Source organism: Zingiber officinale, chromosome 3B, assembly GCF_018446385.1.
Source record: "Zingiber officinale cultivar Zhangliang chromosome 3B, Zo_v1.1, whole genome shotgun sequence".
NCBI classification, from domain to species: Eukaryota; Viridiplantae; Streptophyta; class Magnoliopsida; order Zingiberales; family Zingiberaceae; genus Zingiber; species Zingiber officinale.
Genome location: NC_055991.1, coordinates 18338590 through 18359865, shown reverse-complemented (window position 1 = coordinate 18359865; position 21276 = coordinate 18338590).

The following is a 21276-nucleotide window of genomic DNA, read 5'->3' as shown; positions in this document are numbered from 1 at the left end:
AGAGCGGCCGGCTATAAATATCCGCGCCCGAGTCCCGGCGTTAAAGATCGAGACACGAGCCGGCGTCTATAACGTCCAGCGGAAGGCCGACGAGCCCGTCGTTAAAAATCGAGCCGCGCCGATGGCTATAAATATCCGCGCCGAGCTCTGACGTTAAAGATCGAGAGACGAGCCGGCGTCTATAAACGTCCGAGCGAAAGGCCGACGAGCCCCGTCGTTAAAGATCGAGAGCCGCGCCGACCGGCTATAAATATCCGCGCCGTCGAGCTCCGACGTTAAAGATCGAGAGACGAGCCGGCGTCTATAAACGTCCGAGCGAAAGGCCGACGAGCCCCGTCGTTAAAAATCGAGAGCCGCGCCGACCGGCTATAAATATCCGCGCCGTCGAGCTCCGACGTTAAAGATCGAGAGACGGTCCGACGTCCGAGCGGACGAACCGACGAGCCCCGTCGTTAAAAATCGAGAGCCGCGCCGACCGGCTATAAATATCCGCGCCGTCGAGCTCCGACGTTAAAAATCGAGAGACGAGCCGGCGTCTATAAACGTCCGAGCGAAAGGCCGACGAGCCCATCGTTAAAGATCGAGAGCCGCGCCGACCGACTATAAATATCCGCGCCGTCGAGCTCCGACATTAAATATCGAGAGACGAGCCGGCGTCTATAAACTCTCCGAGCGGAAGATCGTCGAGCTCCGATGTTAAATATCGAGAGACGAGCCGACGTCTATAAACGCCCGATTGGAAGATCGTCGTGTGGGTGAGGCCAATAAGAAGGATGCAATTCCTCCGGAAACTCGCCTTCAATATCGATAAAACCGACTCCACATCCTGCTCGGCTCAGAGCACAAAGATACTTGTCGGCTTCTAGTGAGCGATCTCTGCTACCTAAGCGGAAGGTTACACACTCGAAATAAATAGCCGAGCGGAAAGGTAACTCCAAGTACTTCGCTACACTCCCTTTCGAATGCCAGAAGAGTGATAATAGGCGAGTGGACGACACACATGCTAACTGAAAAGGACAGCGTGCAAAAGGAAAACACTGCATTCAAATTAAAACTTTAGGCCGGGCGGCCTAAGTACAAAAAGGATCATATCTAGCCGAGTGGCCAAATTACAAAAGTTACTCTATGTAATCGTAAAGGGTCTTGGGAATGCTTTCCAGGAGCGCCACTTGATCGCCGGCCGGAATGGTAGTGGACTCTGGAAGAAGACTCTTGGACTTCAGATAGTTGGTGGTCGCGATCATAGCCAAGTCAAAGGCTGTGTACATCCGCTCGCAGATTTTCTCCGAGAATTCAGGCGAGCGGATGTAGCCCTGTCTTAAGGCAGCAACTCGACTCGGCTCGGCATCTTGATATTCTTTGAAGGCCGCCTGGGAGCCAGTGAGGGCCTCATTCAGACTCTGAATCTTTGCCGCGTCGGCCGAGCGGACCACTTTCTCTCTGTCGAGCTGCTCCATCAGCTCTTTTACCTTAAGCTCCAGGCCCCGAGCCTCCACGTTCTTTTTCTCCAAATCGGAGATGGCCGTATTCTTTCGGGTGGTGGCCAGGGTTAATTTTGTGTCGAGCGACTTGACTTGTCGCTCGGACTCGGCCAGGGCGTGGGCCTGATCGGCCGTTTTCTTTTGATCGGCCGCCAACAGATCTTGAGCTTTCTTCAGCTCCTTTTGCAGCTCGGAGTAAGACGGGCCCTGAGAGCCGGACGGACCGCCTGTCGCCTTCAGTTGCCTCAGCTCCTCGTCCACCATAGCCAGGCGGTTGGAGACGGCTATCTCTTCCACCCATCGCTGAGGCAAAAAGGCGAAATTGTCAAAGGCCGAGCGGAAAAATGCAAGTGAAGATTAATAAAAGAAAACTTACCCCCGTGGACTCCTGCATATGGCTATTGGCCAAGTTCCGGAGGGGGATCATTGCAATGCGCGCCCGAGCGTCGACCCACATCTCGGCCAGGGGCCCTTTCAAGGTGATGGTATGCTCGGGCGCGGTTGGCCGGTCGGCTTCTGGAAGCAATTCTTCAGTCGGGAGATGATGGGTGACCCGTACTGTGCGGCCGTGACCAGGGATCGTCCGACCGGGATCAGAAGCCGGCGCAGAAAACTGCGAATGGATAGTTGAGCTCTTGACCGAATGCCGAGCGGGTGGGCGGGTGCTGACCGGAATAGCCTCAATGGGGGCTTCCGGCTCGTCCCATTCAGAAGGAGTCCGGTCGGACGAAATGGCTTCGACCTCTGGCGCCTTGCCTCGAGCGGCGGCGGTTGCTCGCTCGGACGGTTGGACCGTTGACGTGGCCAAGGGCAAAGGAGTCTCCACTCGGCGCCTCTTTTGTAGAGGCTGCTCCTCCTCCCGAGCGGAACCTTCCTCGGGTGCAGTTCGTTCTTGGGGAGGGGTGGCTCCGCTGGCCACATTTTGTTGAGAGGCCTGAGCGGCCGACTCAGCCTGAGTCCCGCTCTCACCTTCGTGGGATCCGACCAGATGGATACCCAAAGCTTCCATTTCTCTGGCCGCCGCGGCTTCTAGAGCGGCCGCCTTTCTCTTCAAAACGCCGGCCATCACCGAATCCATGACGATGTCCGCTGCAAAAGAAAGAAAGGAAATCAGTTAGCGATCAAAGCAAATGTCCAAGTAAAGTTCTTACCGAAGCTGGCCGGAAGAGGAGTCTGTATAGGACTCAGACCGAAGATATACATCACTCCTTCATGAAGGAGCTTATTGATGTCGAGTCGCAGACCGGCTAGTATGTTTGCAGTGTGGAGGTAGTCCGGTCGGGTCTTGAACTTCTTCAGCTCGGGAGTAGGGGGCAAGCTGACTTGCCACTTTGTCGAGAAGGTGGCCTGATCGGGCATGTGGATGTAGAAAAAATAATCCTTCCAATGTTTATTGGAAGAAGGGAGTTTGTTGAAAAAGACCAAGCCGGGTCGAGCTTGGAACATGAAGGTGCCTGGCTCGGCTTGCTTGGGGTAATAGAAATAAAAGAAGACCTCCGGTCGGAGGGGGATGTTGTGAATCTTAAACAAAACGACAACACCGCAAAGGAGACGGAAGGTATTGGGTACTAGATTGCCAGCGGCACACCGAAAAATTGCAGACATCTATGATGAAAGGATGCACGAGGCGAAGATGGCGGTCTCGGAAGACAGAAAGCTCATGGCAGCCTATGAGGCCGAGCGAAGGATCTAAGCAATTTCAAAATCCTGGGATTTGAAATTGTCGATCAAAATATCAAAGTCCCATTGCTCGAATCGCATGGTGGTGTACCATGGGCCGCTGGTCTTCGGGATTTGAAGAACTAGCCATTGGCCGATCGGAAGGAATCAAAAGGCAAAAAGGCAGGAGAAAAATGACAGCAAACGAAAGGAGGTTTCAAGGATCGAAACTGAGGAAAAAACGCTGAGGAAACACCGAAAAGGAGGAAAGAAAGATGTAAAATCTTACTGCGAGGAAAGGGATCGCGAAAAAGCCGCCAGAGAGCGTCGGAGGGCAGAAACAAGATCGCCGGAGCTCCAAAGCACTGGAGGCAGTGGTCGAGAACGCGGAAGCAAATGAGGGAGAGAAGGAAACGAAGGCTTTATAGGGCGGAGCCCGGCCGGCCTCCACCGTTGGATCCAGGTCACGGGAATCAAAACGTGCATCTCGCCGTTCATTTCGAATCGCTTCGATCGCATCAAAACACCATGCCGCCGCCGCCGTAGGCTGATGGCATTGCGCCACGTGGCATTCTACCATTCGGAGCATTTAATGAAAGCATGCTCAACCTTAATGTCGGAGATTGGCGCAAAACCCGAGGAGATCCGGCGAATGCCATTGTTGATTTGTTCAAGGTCATCTCTGCGGTAGGCCGATCGGAGGATACTAGCACGGAGGAGCTGCCCGGTTAGATTCGCAGTCCAGTCAGTCGGACAATTCGCCTCCTTCGACTAGACTTGAAGGAGAGGCAAGTGATCCGGTAGTAAGAGCAGGGGGCCCCGCCATGGGAAGTCAACGCCACGTGGAAGACATAGTGGTAGTCGTCCGTCCGGAAAGGGATGGGTCCGATCGGACGTCCGACCGGCCGATGGAATCGAACGCCCGGAGAGGGATGGGTCCGATCGGCTTGCCGACCGGACGATATACAGCTGATGGTTAAAGGCGCCCTGTCGAAAGCAGAGTTCCGGCGCTTAGGGGAAAAGGTCGTGGGCCGAGCGGACCCCACGCTCGGCCAAAGCCATAAGGTAACACTGCTAATAGTCCCCATAAAGCATGTGATGGAGAATCTCCCCAAGTAAACCACCGCATATGTCCGGCCGGATGTTGAGGGAGTTGTCCGCCCGGACGCTAGATCTGGAGCAAAGGGGAAAAGGACAAGGGAGGTCTTTTTCTGATAGCAGGTATGTTTTACGTGTAGGCCATGCTCCAAATCTTGTGACAGGGAATTCTGCTGTCCCATCGAGGACATGCTTTGACTGTAGCGGTATGGGTCAGGTAAGCTTTCTGACAACTGCATACCGAGGAAAGGACAGAGGACACATATGCACCTCGGTATACGTGCCCTAACCCTTCACAACTCTATATAAAGAGCCTCAGACTTCGCCGGAGGTACGCATTATGAGACTTTGGGAGCCACCTTTTTCATCGTTGCTTACCTGACTTGAGCGTCGGAGGGTCGCCACCGGGAACCCCCTTCCTGGCTCGACTTCTGTCCAGGTTCGCCGGAGCTTCGTTCTAGCAGTTGAAGAGCCACGTCAGTAGTCGAAGAGCGCTCCGTGCCCAGCGTTCATTGATTCAGCCTTCGGACAGGATCATGGATATTGGGAGATCAGGTGTAATGGTATGTTGTCTCTTGATGATCTATTATTTGGTGTTTGATGTTGATAGAGTGACTGACCATTTCCCTATCGTTCGGTGATACTTTGGATGTCACCCAAGAGGTTAGAGGATGCCCATTAGTTTTTGGCAACATTATACTCACTGTAGATTTAATTAGTACAGGAAATGATCGAGTTCGACATTATCCTTGGCATGGATTAGCTGTTAGCATATCGTGCCATGGTTGATTGCCAGACGAGGGTGGTCACATTCCGACCTCCGAACAAACCCTTGTGGGATTTCACTAGCATCAGGGACAACGATATATTGACCATTTCTGCGATTCAGTCTCAGAAGCTATTGTCACATGGCTGTCAGGGATTTCTTTTGTCATTAATTAATACCGACGATAGTAGTAGTACTCAGCTCTCAAACGTTCCAGTGGTCCGAGAGTATCCGGATGTATTTCCCGATGAGCTACCAGGTTTGCCTCCCCGAAGGCAAGTGGAGTTTGCTATTGAGCTGATTTCGAGGACCGCATCGGCATCAAAAGCTCCTTACCGTATGACACCGAAATGAGTTGAACGAGCTAAAGATCCAACTCCAGGGGTTATTGGATAGGGGATTTATTCGCCCTAGCGTATCTCTGTGAGGTTCTCCGGTATTGTTCGTTAAGAAAAAGGATGATACTCTGAGGTTGTGCATCGATTATAGACAGCTGAATGCAGTGTCCGTCAGAAATAAATACCCCTTACCATGGATCAAGGATTTGTTTGATCAACTCAGAGGTACATTACTATATTCTAAGATTGATCTGCAGTCCGAATATCATCAGCTGAGAGTCAAAGATTATAATATTCAAAAGACAACATTCTGCACCAAATACGGACATTATGAGTTTTTGGTAACGTCCTTTTGGGCTTACCAATGCTCTAGCGGTATTTATAGATTTGATGAACCGCGTCTTTCTGGAGTATCTAGATCAGTTCGTTATCATTTTCATCGATGACATTTTGATCTACTCGCGTTCCGAGGAGGAACATGCATAGCATCTTCGCATAGTCTTGGAGACTTTTCGACAACATCATCTATATGCGAAGTTCAACAAGTATGTTTTCTGGCTATCCTCAGTCGGTATTCTGGGACACGTGGTATTTAGTCGAGGTATTTCCGTAGACCCTCAGAAGATCGAGGCTGTCACAAGCTGGAAGCAACCAAACTCAGTTCAGGAGATCCATAGTTTCCTGGGATTGACCGGATATTACAGACAGTTTATCGAGGGTTTTTCTCGTATTTCTATATCGCTGACACGCCTGACCAGGAAAGGCGTGAAGTTCATGTGGTTAGAATCCTACGAGACCAGCTTCCAGGAGCTGAAGCGGAGATTAGTGTCAACACCAGTTCTGTTCTGCCTTCTATAGAGGACGGGTTCGTGCTCTATACCGACGCTTCTCTATAGGGTTTGGGCACTATTTTAATGCAGCAAGGCAAGGTAGTCTCCTATACTTCTTGTCGGTTAAAGGAGCATGAGAAGAACTACCCAGTACATGATTTGAAGCTAGCTGCTATTATCTTTGTTTTGAAGATTTGGCGGCATCATTTGTATGGTATTACATTTGAGATTCTCACTGATCATAAGAGTCTCAAATACTTTTTCACTCAGAAGGAACTCAATCTCCGACAAAGGAGATGGATGGAGTTCCTGAAGGATTATGACTGTACCATTAGCTATCACCCGGGGAAAGCCAATGTGGATGTCGATGTACTTAGCAGGAAGTCCAGAGGGACTTTAGCTCCCCACCGAGCTTTAGTCACAGACTTAATTCAGGGTTTCTCTGAGTTGGGCATTCAGGAGCAGGGACAGACAGAGCAGGGTATTCTGGTTACCATGGTTGCTCAGTCGTCGATCAAGATGAGGATCCGAGAGGCTCAGGCTGGTGATCAGCGCTTATAGTCCATTGGCAAACAGATAGCTTCCAAGAAGTAGACCGAGTTCACCCGAGATGAGGAGGGCATTATTTATTTCTAAGGCAGGTTATGCATACCTTAATCTCACCCTGTCTTGGAGGAATTACTTCAGGAGGCACATCGCTCTCGATTTATGATCCACCCAGGAGGAACTCGCATGTATCGAGATTTGAGGTGTTCCTATTGGTGGAACGACATGAAGAAAGACATCGTGGAGTTTGTAGCAAGATGTCTAGTCTGTCAGCAGGTGAAGGCCGAGCACCAGAGACCTGCCGGATTACTTCAGAGGATTCCTATTCTAGAGTGGAAATGAGAGCACATCACTATAGATTTTATGGTGCGATTGCCTAGGACACGAAGAGGTCATGACGCGATTTGGGTAGTCGTTGATCAATTAACCAAATCCGCGCACTTCTTAGTGATCTGGAAGACTGATTCACTGGATCGATTAGCAGAGCTGTATTGTCGGGAGATCATCCGATTGCATGGTGTTCCTTTGAGCATTATATCGGATAGAGACCCAAGGTTTACATCCCGATTCTGGCAGATTCTGCAGCAGGCCTTGGGCACATAGCTCCGTTTCAGTACAGCTTCCATCCGTAGACAGATGGGCAATCAGAGCGGACCATTTAGACATTAGAGGACTTGCTGAGGTCTTGTGTTATGGATTTCGGAGGCAGATAGGAGGACCACATGCCATTAGTAAAGTTCGGCTACATCAACAGCTATCATTCGGCTATCCAGATGGCACCGTTTGAAGCGTTGTATGGTAGATCTTGTTGGATACCCATCCTCTGGGAGGAGGTTGGGGAGGCCCAACCGCTAGGACCTCAAAGAGCTCAGCAGGAGGCAGAGTTGGTCTGTACTATTAGATGGAGGATGCCAGATGCGCAGGATAACCAGAAGAGTTATGCTGATTGAAAACGAAGACCCCTGGAGTTCTCTACAGGCAACCATGTATTTTTGAGAGTCTCACCCATGAAAAGGGTGAAGAGCTTTGGTGTCCAAGGTAAGCTAGCTCCACGATACATTGGGCCTTTCCAGATCTTGGAGAGGATTGAAGCGGTAGCTTACCGTCTGGCGTTACCACCGGCTCTGGCAGGCGTTCACGATGTATTTCATGTGGCCATGCTGAGGAGATATGCGCTCGACCTCACACACGTTTTGTTAGATATATCTGTTCTCATTCAGCCTGACGTTACCTACGAGGAGGTTTTGGTATGGATTCTGGACCACAGAGAGCGTCAGCTGCAGAATAAGACTATCCGGCTGGTTAAAGTAGGATGACAGTGTCATTCTGATGAGGAGGCTACCTGGGAGCTCGAGAATACGATCCAAGCTCGATATCCCTATCTTTTTACTTGAGGTATGTGGGTTAGATTTTCCATTTAGCATTTATACCATCAGCAAGTGCTAGCAACAGATAAATAGTATAAATGCTTAAGGATACTTAAGGATGGATTCTTGGATCGAGTAGCAGGATTATACTATGAAGAGATTACCAGACCTTATGATATATCTCTGAGTATTGTATCGGATTGAAATTCGTGATTCACCTCACATTTCTAGTAGTGTTTATAGCAGATCATGAGTATAGAGCTTTGTTGTGGCAGAGGTTTCCACCCTCAAACTGATGGATAGTTTGAGTGCACTATATAGATGTCTGCTAATAGTGTTGTGTTATGGATTTCGGGGATGGTTGTGGGAACCATTTATGACTAGTAGATTTTGTTGGAACCCCAAGGTTGTTTTGGTGTGATCAACAAGTTAAGTTAGATCCTGTGTGTTTCTAACCTTGTGTCTAAGTGTGCAGGAGTTTAGGAACACAGGTAGTTGAGCGGAAGACGAAGCTAGCGAGAAGGACGACAATCCGAGGGATGAGGTGCTGCGGAAGAGTACACCGACGGACGAGAAGGAAGCCTGCAGTGGTTCCGAGGGACGAAAGTCCGAGCGGAAGATTGCTCGGGGAGCAAGAGACGCAGCTAGCGAGAAGGACGACACGCGGTGTGTCCGAGGGATGAAGACTGCGGATTAGTACGCCGGCGGACGAGAAGGAAACACGCGGCGATTCCGAGGGACGAGAAGCCGGAGGGAAGTCTGCTCGAGAAGACCGGAAGTTGGGTTCGGGTGAGCCCTATTTCGGATGGCAAAGATCACCCAAGCGACGGAACCGGAGTTGAAGACCCGGACCGAGGCGAAAGAAGTCAACCGGAGTTGACTTAGGGTCTGGGGCGCCCGGAACTGTCTGGGGCGCCCGGACCAGCCCAGGGCGCCCTGAGTAGCCGGGGGCGCCCGAAACCCTTCCGGGCGCCCGGAACTTGAACTTTGACCAGAACGCGTCTAATGCGTTCTGAACGTTGGGGGATAAAGTTTTATCCCCCTAGGGCGCCCGGAACCCCTTCCAGGTGCCCCGACCAAAGCTATAAATATAGTCTTAGTCCAGAAGCTTGAAATCAATCACGAGCATTTCATTTCCAAACACTTGTACGCTTTAGTTGTAGTTGAGCTTCTGTTTCTGCGCTTCAACGTTGTAAGAGGCTTCTCCGCCTGAAGGAGTTTTAGTACTTAATCTTCCTTGGATTAACAACCATATCGGTTGTAACCAAGTAAACAATTGTGCCTCTTTCTTTTCTGCTTTTCATTTACTGCTTTACTTTATTTATACAAGTGTTAGTTTGAAAAGTCGGGAAGGGTCTTTGTTTATTTTTGCAGGGCTATTCAACCCCCCCTTCTAGCCGGCCCAATGGTTCTACAAGTGGTATCAGAGCCGAGACGCCTCAGAAGGACTAATCGCCGTCTGAAGCAACAAAACGATGGTCGGAGCTAGCGACTACCCACCTGCATTCGAGGGGGAGTTTTCCGTCTGGAAACAAAAAATGGAGGTATACCTTAATTTATATTTTGGTATTTCTTTAATAATAAAATTTGGTTATGAAGAACCGAAAACGCGTACAGAGAAGAAATCGATAAACGTCTCTGGACTCACAAGCAACGTGAGGAGTTTATGGCAAACGCGCGAGCTAAACTTCACATTCTAACCATAATATCAAAAGAAGATCTCGACAGAATCGGAGAATACTAGAACGCAAAAGAACTTTGGGAAAAGTTCTTGAAGATCTACGAAGACCAGCTAAAGCCGAATCTGACTCCTTGATGGACACCGAGCCGCCGACAGAACAGTCCGAGAATGAGGAAACTACCGAGATAGTCGATCTCCATCCCGAGGACACAGAAAGCTCATCCCAGGTGAGCATCAATGAAGGGGGAGAGATATTGGAAGAAAGCAACTCGATAGGGGGAGAATCAACTGCTGACAAGGTAAGTCAGGTATGGTCTCCACCTTCCAAACAAGTAATTAGCTCATTGAAAGAATTCTTCGAATCGCAAAATGCTTTGACGAAAGATTCTTACGAATCACAAATTATTTTGTCAAAAGAATTTTACAAATCAGAAATATTGTCGAAAACTTTCTTCGAATATTTTTTCGAATTACAAATTATTTTCTCGAAAAAGTTTTGCGAATTAGAAATTGAGTCATCGAAAAAGTTTTTCGGATTAAGAAATCTGTTATTAATAGATTCCTGCAAATTAGAATTTTTGTTAAAAAATTCTTGCAAATTACAAAATATTTCTTCAAACGAATTTTGCACATTGCCGAAAGAGTTTTTACAAATTATATTGTCGAAAAGTTTTATCAAGTTAGAATTTAAGTTATTGAAATATCTTTGTGAAGTAGAAAATAAAAAAATAACAGAAAATGACATGTTAAAAGATCGAATGAAATTTTTAGCATGTTTAATATTTGTTGCCTTAAATTTGAAAAATTATGATTTAAGAAGTTATGATAAATTAAAATGAAAATTTAAAACTTTCTATAAAATCATGAGAATTAAAAATTAAATAAATGCATAGAATATTTTTATTTTTCTAATATTCTCAAAAATTGTTTTAAATTTTTCTTGCATAAAGTTTTCGGCTTAGAAAGCTTTTTTCTTGATAACGAATGCTTAAAATTTTTTCAAAAGTTATTTTTGGCTTACAAAATTTTCTTAACTTAGATATTTTCCAGAAAATCATTGAAATAGATTCTTATAAAATTTCTAAGTGTCAACCCTTAGATTTTTCTTGCAACCCCAATTTTTTATGTGATCAAAGGGGGAGAAGAAAAAATATAAGTCTAGGGGAAGGTAAAAAATTGAAAATTGCAAATTTTTGAAATTTAATGTTTCTATCTTTTTACACTAAATTGCAAATTAAGTTCGTTTTATTTTACGTCTATTTTGACCCTAGCTTAACTTGGGTTGATCACATCAAAAAGGGGGAGATTGTTGGAACCCCAAGGTTATTTTGGTGTGATCAACAAGTTAAGTTAGGTCCTGTGTGTTTCTAACCTTGTGTCTAAGTGTGCAGGAGCTTAGGAACACAGGTAGTCGAGCGGAAGACGCAGCTAGCGAGAAGGACGACAGTAAGAGGGACGAGGTGCTGCGGAAGAGTACACCGGCGGACGAGAAGGAAGCGTGCGGTGGTTCCGAGGGATGAAAGCCGGAGCGGAAGATTGCTCGGGGAGCAAGAGACGCAGTTAGCGAGAAGGACGACATGCGGTGCGTCCGAGGGACGAAGACTGCGGATGAGTACGCCGGCGGACGAAAAGGAAACACGCGGCGATTCTGAAGGACAAGAAGCCGGAGGCAAGTCCACTCGAGAAGACCGGAAGTTGGATTCGGGTGAGCCCTATTCTGGATGGCAAAGATCACCCAAGCGACGGAACCGGAGTTGAAGACCCGGACCGAGGCGAAAGAAGTCAACCGGAGTTGACTTAGGGTCCGGGGCGCCCGGAACTGTCCGAGGCGCCCAGACCAGCCCAGGGCGCCCTAAGTAGCCCGAGGCGCCCTGAGCAGCCGGGGGCGCCCGGAACCCTTCCGGGCGCCCGGAACTTGAACTTTGACCAGAACGCGTCTAATGCGTTCTGAACGTTGGGGGATAAAGTTTTATCCCCCCAGGGCGCCCGGAACCCCTTCCAGGCGCCCCGACCAAGGCTATAAATATAGCCTTGGTCCAAAAGCTTGAAATCAATCACGAGCATTTCATTTCCAAACACTTGTACGCTTTAGTTGTAGTTAAGCTTCTGTTTCTGCGCTTCAACGTTGTAAGAGGCTTCTCCGCCTGAAAGAGTTTTAGTACTTAATTTCCTTGGATTAACAACCACATCGGTTGTAACCAAGTAAACAATTGTGCCTCTTTCTTTTCTTCTTTTCATTTACTGCTTTACTTTATTTATACAAGTGTTAGTTTGAAAAGTCGGGAAGGGTCTTTGTTTATTTTTGCAGGACTATTCAACCCCCCCTTCTAGCCGGCCCAACGATCCTATAGATTTTACTCGCATTTGGCTAGGTAGCAGTGAAGGAGTAGCGGAAGCAGGGTGAGCTCATAACCCACAAAGCCATCCCTTACAGTTGGTGATTTGTTCATGATACTTGGTTGGAGTGATATATGAGTATGTTGTTACTTTGGATGAGGATCCCTAGGTTGAGCAGTAAATTTTAGAGAAGGAGAATGTAAAATACGATAGAAAAATAATAATTAAATAATAAGGTTATTTGAAAAATAATCTTGTTGGAATTTTAAGGAATTTTTAGAAATTTTCTGAGAATTTTTCGGAGCTCGTATGGTAAGTTTAAGGGGATGAATTTATAGGCTTAGGAAAAGCCTATTTTGAATAACCAAATTTATGAGAGTTGATTGAGGAATTAACTTATGATTTAATTAATCTTAACCTAAGTATAAATTTATGAAACCTAGTTTATTTCCCTATCCTACCCAATGCTCATTCGCCGAAAACCTTTCTCACGATCTCCTCCACCCTCTCCTCTTCGCACTGCCGCTGGCGCATTCCTCCCCTCAGATCCACCACCACCATCTCCGAGTCGCCCTTCTCGTCTCAGGCTATCTTCGGCCAAGACCAAGGAGGCACCGTCTCCTTCTCGTGCGGCACGATCTTGCACGATCCAGCATCATCGCCGTCACCGACCACTAGGCATCGACGCCGACAACTTTCTCCTCGCGCTACCACCTCCTCTCCCTTCTCCCTCACTATGGTTTCTTCTCTGTCGCCACCCAATCCCTCGCCCTCTACCTTCTCTCTCTGCGTCGCCTCTGCCCTACATCGTCGATGCCACCCGACGCCGTGTCGTCGATGGCCACTGAGCCACAACGCCACTGATTCCGGTTGCTTCGCTGTTGCGGGAAGGGAGGAGCTACCGAAATACCTCGAGCGAATGCTTGAGTCCGATTGTAGGCAGATCTACACCTAGGGCATCGTCACCTTCTCTGCTCGTGCCATTCACAGTAGATCGACCACCGACGCTTCTTCTTGTCGATTTGTTTTTGGAGTAGCGACCCGTACCACCACCGGGAGGCGACCAACTGAGGTGAGGCATTCAAATAGTGGGTTGTTGAAATCTCGCTTAGCAGATCCCTGATCTCTTCAGGGCTTACTTCTGTGAGAGATCCAAGTTGGAGAAGAGGGTTGATTAAGGTAAGTTCTGGTTCCAATTGTTAGAATTTCATAAACCTAAATTGCTCTACGAGTATTTTCTGGGTTTCATATTTTTACCACAGCAGACAAGCATCCTTGAGGTGGTTAGGTTGTTAGATGGATGCATCCTTGAGAAGGGGCTAAGTTTTGTGCCATTAAGGTAATGTTATCTGAAGGATACAAGTTTTTGAGATTTTGTTTTGATTGTTATTGATATGGAATGAGGATTGTGATTTGATTAGGATTGTTTAATTTAGAGGGTTGTACCGTCGCCAAGTTCCGACCATCTTGTTTCGATAGTGAACCTCCTCGGTCGTGAGTCGATGAAGGAGTAATTCGATTTGAGGATGTTGATTTGAGACGAGCGTCTCGACGTTGGATTACTAAATACGATCTCCATTTTTTAGGCGGGTACCTCTGACTTATCTCCCTGATATGGTCATTTTTTATATGCATAGTAGTTTATAGCTAGTAGTAATGATTGTGTTTACTTCTACTTTGGTATGTCACTTCTTGGTTCTTGTAGTCTGCCTATATTCCTATCTATTATGCATTATTCTCTTGTTTGTTGTCATGTTTACTCCTGCTCATAAAAATAGTGGCATACATTGCCCTACTGTGTAGTAGTCTAGTTATTTGACATGTCTGACTTGTGTACCTAGTTTATTGTTACCTAGATCATTGTATGGATTTATTTCTTTTTTTGGTACATTTTATATGGAGGTGTATACTGTCAGTATCTACATGTTTAGTGTTATGCATCATCTTGCATGATTACATGCTGAATGATTGTCGGTTCCATTGTTGTTGAGCACATTGCCAGTTGCATGACCTACGCACACACAACCACTCATGGGTTAGTGGTATTTCAGGCAGGGTGTGTGTTGCAGTTTGCTCTATTAGGGCTCCGCTGGTCCGCTCATGGGTAGCGATGACTGCAGCGTGTAGCGGGCAGGGATCCCTCCCCTTAACCATGATACAGGGAGATGAGAGCTTAGGCTCCCCCACTATGTTTGGGGTAGGAGGATAAGTGTACTCCGACAGCATCCTGTCCATTCGGTCACTCAGGAGCAGTGATGGCAGAGTGCACAGTTATCATAGCCCTACCCACTCGGTCTCATCATCACGCGTTAGATGATTGATTGGCGTTAGGGGTGATCATGTCATTTTTGCATCATATGCATGGATTGCATTTATTATTTGTGCTTGCTGCATTATGTATGTTACATTTTGGTGGTTGCATATGATTGACATGTATACATGTGACATTTTGTATCTGGTCTGACGACCCGTATTTACGGATAGGAGGTTTCGGTGAGTACAGTTTCTTCAGTCTGTATTTCCTACTTTTGTTCAGGAAACTGTACCACATGATTATTATTGTTAGTTATATCTTATTATGCATGTCTATCCAGTATCCGCTGAGTCGTTGTACTCACATCATTGATTTATTCTCATTTCAGGTTGATGTCGCTTGGAGTATCCTGTCTGTCAGTCCTACGTCACCTCCGAGGATGGTTTTGCTTCTTACTTTACCCGCTTTACGAATTTGTGGACTTGGTGTAGTATAAGCTAGTTTTTGTTTTGGAGTTTGCTATGTGGAGTGGTATTTGTTTTGTTGTGGTTGTGTAAGCCTAGCCGACTAGCAGTTTTGGTTTGTATGGGCTTTCTTTCCTTTTGTTTTTCCGCTGTATGTTTTTCTTTTATTTTAGTACGGCCGAGTGGGTTGTTTAATATATATAACTGCGTGGTTGTGATATTTTGTTAAAGCTGAGTAGGTTGAGTATATAACTGCGTGATTGTGTATATATTCCAACCGTGTGGGCTGATGTATTCTTGTGGATATATGTATGCTTCAGATTATCACCGGTACAGGGGAGATGTTGTCGGATTTTCGTCTGGCAGGGACTCCTCTGGGGCGTGACACTATGCCAATGCTTGGACATTGACATTGCATTACACATATTCCACAATGTTATACATGCATCCAGTTTCGTCACTAGGTTGTAGGTTTACATGCCATATTGTCACATTCTAACATATATATTCTTAGCCATAGGGATAGACATGACTCAAGGTACGACCACTCCCCTTAGTGCATATGACAAAATTAGTCAATATCAGCTTGCATTAGTTCATATAGACGTCACTATTGGGGACTAGCCTGGAGAGTGGGACCACAACCAGATATACTAGGCGAGGACGAGGGCCAGTTACTCAGCGAGGAGATGCCAGCATTCACGATCGAGGAGCTCTTCGAATATCCTTTAACTCCGACCCAACCCTCTGTTGGTGCAACCTTAGGTCAAGGTTGACCTGGTTGACCCGACTCGAGGTGACTTGACTCGAGTTGTATTTTGATGTTTGACTTGGGAAGATTGTCGGTGCAACCTTAGGTCGAGGTTGACCTAGTTGAGTTGCATGTTGATGTTTGACACTCGTAAGAGAGTTCTATTCTTAATGTGAGACAAGAATAGATGGTTGGGAGATTGTAGGTGCAACCTTAGGTCAAGGTTGACCTGGTTGACCTGAAAAGTCCAAGTATGGAGACTTGGCACGCGAAAAGTCCAAGTATGGAGACTTGGCACTGGAGAAGTCCAGGCAGGGAGCTTGGCACGGGAACGCGAAAAGTCCAAGTATGGAGACTTGGCACTGGAGAAGTCCAAGCAGGGAGCTTGGCACGGGGAAAGTCCTGGTGAGTGAAGCCAGGCAGTGGGAAAGTCCTAACTGGGATGTTAGGCAGTTGGAAAGTCCTGGTGAGTGAAGCCAGGCAGTGGGAAAGTCCTCGTGAGTGAAGCCAGGCAGTGGGAAAGTCCTAACTGGGATGTTAGGCAGTTGGAAAGTCCTGGTGAGTGAAGCCAGACAGAGGGAAAGTCCTAACTGGGATGTTAGGCAGTGTGGAAAGTCCTGGTGAGTAAAGCCAGGCAGTGGGAAAGTCCTAACTGGGATGTTAGGCAGTTGGAAAGTCCTGGTGAGTGAAGCCAGGCAGTGAGAAAGTCCTAACTGGGATGTTAGGCAGTGTAGAAATCCTGGTGAGTGAAGCTAGGTGGAAATCCTGGTGAGTGAAGCCAGGTGAAAGTCCTGGTGAGTGAAGCCAGGCAAGGGAAAATCCAGATGGATCAGGGATGATCGGACATCTGGTGTAGAGAAAAGTCCAAGTGGGTCAAAGGGATTGACCGGACACTTGGTGGAGAGTCTTAGCAGGTCAAGGGACTGACCGGATGCTAAGCATGATCTACCAACAGGTAAAGGTTGACCGGATGTTGGTTTGGGAGACTTGGGACTTGGTTTGGGTAAAAACCAAGCTTTGGATCGGTCTGCAGACCGATCCAGTGATACGTTTGTATCTGATCGATCTGGTGACCGATCAGATAACAAACAGAAGGGTTCTGTAAGACATCTGATCGGTGCCCGAGACCGATCGGAAGAGATGAGCAGAGATACGCCCACCTCTCGTAGAGGTGGGATCGTCCGAGGACCGTTCAGATGGGGCCTGATCGGTCCCCATGACCGATCAGCAGAAGCCTGATCGGTCCACGGACCGATCAGTATACGCTGCAGTGGGCAACTGCTGTCTGTATTCTGATCGGTGCGGGGACCGATCAGCATAACCTGATCGGTCCCACGACCGATCGAGACCAGCCCAGACCGTCGGTGATGCCCGATCGGTCCACACTGCCGTTGCGACACAACGGCTAGATTCTCTCTTCATGTCTTCTTCGCAGTGCGGTATAAGACCTCTGAGGACGAAGAAGACAACAACTCTTTTCCCGACGACACTGCGATTTGAGCTTTTTTGAGCTCCTTTGAAGCTTAGCGTGAGCTTCGTGCTGGTTTTCTAGCTGCTGGCATCCGTGAAGCTGCTGCTTCATCAACGGACTCCAGACGAGAAGGCAAGCTTGTTTGTTTTACATTCATATTGTTCTTGCTCTTCTTTGTATCTCCTGTATTGCTTTTGCAAAAGATTGTGGCGAGGTTTCTCCACCCATAAGGAGTTCTTGTTAGCCGGTTTTCCGGGGACTCATCCACCGACGGATTGATAGGCTTCGTCCACCTTACGGACACGCCGAGGAGTAGGAGTTTCATCTCCGAACCTCGTTACATCGACGCGTTGAGGTTTGATCTTCTTGTTTTCGTTTCTTGTTTTTATTTCCGCTGCGCTAACCCTAATCATAGGAAGAAACGCGAAAGTTTGGGGTCGGCTATTCACACCCCCCCCCCCTCTCTAGCCGTACGAAGGATCCTAACAAGTGGTATCAGAGCGAGGTCGCTCTTCGCCGGATTAACACCCGAGGGAGCACAAGCTAGAGATGGATCAACTCGGAGAGGACATCACGATTCCACCCTTCTACGATCGCGACGACTTCGCGTTTTGGAAGGTAAGAATGAAATATTTTCTTATGACTAATCTTGAGAATTGGAGGTGTGTGCAAGTAGGTTTCACTCCTCCGGAGGATGAAGAAGGAAAACCACTCAAGAAGAAGAGGTGGACGAAGGAGCAAATCCACCAATCAACCATCAACGATGAGGTAACGAAAATCATTGAATTTTCTTTACCTAATGATGTTTTGTGTAGGATAGGTGGGTATAACGATGCCAAGGAGTTGTGGAATAACTTGGCAAAGCTCCATGAGGAGAACTTCACTTCAAGTCATGAAGAGGAGTCAAGTGAGCCAAGGAGCTCACTTCATGAAGGAATGGATTTAGAAGTTGAGGGTCACTCAACATCTAAAGAAGAAGAAGAGGAGAGTTCTTCCTCAAGTTCGGAGCAAGAAGAAGAAGAAGCGTCTACATCTGGAAGGGATGAAGAAGAGAGCTTTCATCCACCCTCAAACCTAGGTAACTCAAGCATTTTAATTTCTAGCAAATTACACATAATGTGCTTTGAGTATAGGGAACATGGACATTACAAGAGTAAGTGTCCGAAGAGGGTAAGAAAGACTCCACCGGCGCCAAAGGTCAAGGAAGCCGGAGTCCCGAAACGCAAAGGCAAGGAGCACATCGTGTGCTTCCAATGCAAGCAAAGGGGACACTATAGGAGCCATTGTCCGAGGGGGAGGCAACCTCACAAGGGCAAGAGACCGGGCACAACGATAGGGAGAGCTAAGGCAAACCCTAAGGTAACCTCTAAGGTTCATTATTGCAATTCTAATAAAACTCATGCTAGTAGTTTTGTTGCAATTGTTAATAATGATAAGCATGTTAACTTTAGGAACCAATACATGTGCTTAGGAGCTAAACATGTTAGCCTAGGTAAGGATAACACTAGAAATACCAACCCTAGGATTAACGCTTCTAAAGTTAAGGAAAACCTAGGTAGAAATCCCAAGAAGACTAGACACATGCCTAGGAATATCTCAAGAGAAAATGACAAATTAAAACTTGAGGTATTAGAGAGAGAAAATCAAGTCTTGAGGTCAAGACTTGATAATTTAGAAAAGGCTCTTAAAAACATGGAGAAGTCATCTCTAGGGTTTAAGAGTCAAAAACTCAAGTCCAAGGACAAGAAAGGTTTGGGTCACAAACCTAAGTCCCAAATGGTCAAGCCCACTTACCATAGTGTTCCATTCGATTATGGAACAAAACCTAGGGCTAGGAAGACCACCACCAAGGTCACAAGGGGAGTCACCCCTAGAGTTGATCTTGATGAGTCCCAAATGACCAAGGCTTCAAAGCCTAGGAGGGTCATTAGGAGGGTTGCTAGGGAAGTCATCCCTAGTGAATATTTAGTGAACCCAATGAGCTCACATAGATATTGGGTTCCTAGGAGTATCTTCTCTATCCCATAGATGGGTTAGAGAGTGTCAACTCCAATTAGAAGGGTAGTTAACCCAACTTTGAGGAAATTGACACTCAAGGAGCATTTTCAAGGTTTTGATAACCTTTGAAAATGAAAATGAATTATTATTTACTCCTTGAAGAGTAAATTGTGCCATATTTGAAAAATATCGATCTTAATCTTATTTGGCACAATTTAAGAAAACCTAGAGAAATACCATAATTGGGATTTTGGTTTTCTCTTAGGGATATATGGGCAATCTAGGATTAGATCTTAAGTTAGCTAAGGCTAAGGATACTTAGATAGGGAATTTAGGTATTTTATTTGTGCTAACTTGCCATGGTTGTTTGCCATATGTCATGCCATGACATCATATTTATTTTATTATCATTTGAAATGTCATGATAATGCTTAGGCTAATTTTTATGTCATGTTTATTTAAGTTTCAAACTTTATGCCATGACATCATGACATTGGCACATGTTTTCATTTATGATATCATTATATGCCATGTCATCATCTCTTGCATTATAATCAATGAAATTGATTTAAGGACAAACACATTTTGATATTGAGATCAAAGTGTAGTTTAGAAAATGCATGAGAACTTAGCCTAAGATGACCTTAACCCATATCTCACATCAAATTGACTTGAATGTGGTTTGATACACCTTAGATGTGTGTGAGATATTAGGATCATGAGTTAGGATCAAGGTGCATTGTTCTTGTACCTAGATGACCCTAATTCGAGAAATTGGGGATCATAGGGAAAGCTTGTGTACAAGTCATGTACATTTAGCCCTAAGATTATGGTCTTAAATTCAAATGGTTTTAAAAGCATTTTAAAATTGATTTGAAAAACCTTGATGAAGCTTTCCTAGTGATAGCATTCATCATTGAACATTGTGATACAAAGTTGAGTTAAACTTGAACTATTTCAAAGTTTTTGAACTTTGTATCAAGATTGAAAAATGGAAGTCATTTAACGCTATTCGGGGAGAGATGATTACCGACTTCTCTACTCTCCGGGAGGAGATTACCACTGATTTTCAGCAGATCCTATGGACTGTGCGAGCACCTAAGCAACCTCCACCTCTAGCTGATGATCAGCTTTGGCTTTATTTGCTATACAGTGCATGTTTTGGATTCTATAAATATTTGAACATATGCTATTTGCCACTTTTTACCTCAATTACATTGTTTGATCAACTAGGAATATGTTTGGTAGAATTGGACTACTATGTTTTGTTTTACTTTCTTTGAAAATTTTAAAAATTCTAAGGAAAAATCTTTACTCTTATTTTTTAAAATTCCCAATTTCTTAGATCTTCAAAATTGATTTTAGCCTTAGTTTAGATCAAAATCCATAGAAAACATATTCCTATAGATTTAGGACTTGAACATCTCACAAATACAATAGGTCTACATTGATTGTGTATTTCCAAACTTAGAATGACGTGAGATGCATAGGCCCTTTGTCTGGACTTAAGATACTTATATCAGAGCATCAACAAAAGTCTGGGCGCAAAATACCAAATAGAACAGTGATCAGGTTAAGTAATCTACTTTTAGTCAAACACTAATTGGATACAATCACTTAACCTGACTAACCAAGTGAACACTACTATCCTCTGATAGTTAGTTAGTAACTGACGGTTAGACACTTAAGGATAATTTCTAGTTGATCAGATTATTTTTAAATAATATCAGGTTCAGGGGGAGAATATTTAAAAATGACTTTCAAAATATTTTTTAGTATTTATACATCCTTTGAAAAGATGTTTTTAAAAACTCTTTTTCAAAATGCTTACATTGAAATTCATTCTTAACACATTTTGAAAAATCACATATTTTGAAAAACTCTAATACTTATCAAATCATATGTTTTGAAAAATTATTTAGAAAACTATTTCAATTTTTGTAAACTGCTTTTAAACCAACTTTAAAAGATGTTTTTAATAGTTTTTTAAAAAGTTTTACTCTTGCAAAACCTAGTCTTTTAAAAGTTTCATTCTTGAAAAAGTTTCATCCTTGAGAATTTTTAAAAAAGTTTTATTCTTGCAAAACTTATTTTAAAATTTCCTTAAAACGTATTCATATTTTAAAGCATCTTACAAATATTTTCTAAGCTCAAAATTCTTGTCCAAAGTATTTTGAAAAGTTGATAGATCTTGAAAAATATTTTAAAATTTTCTTAACAACTATTTAAACTTTA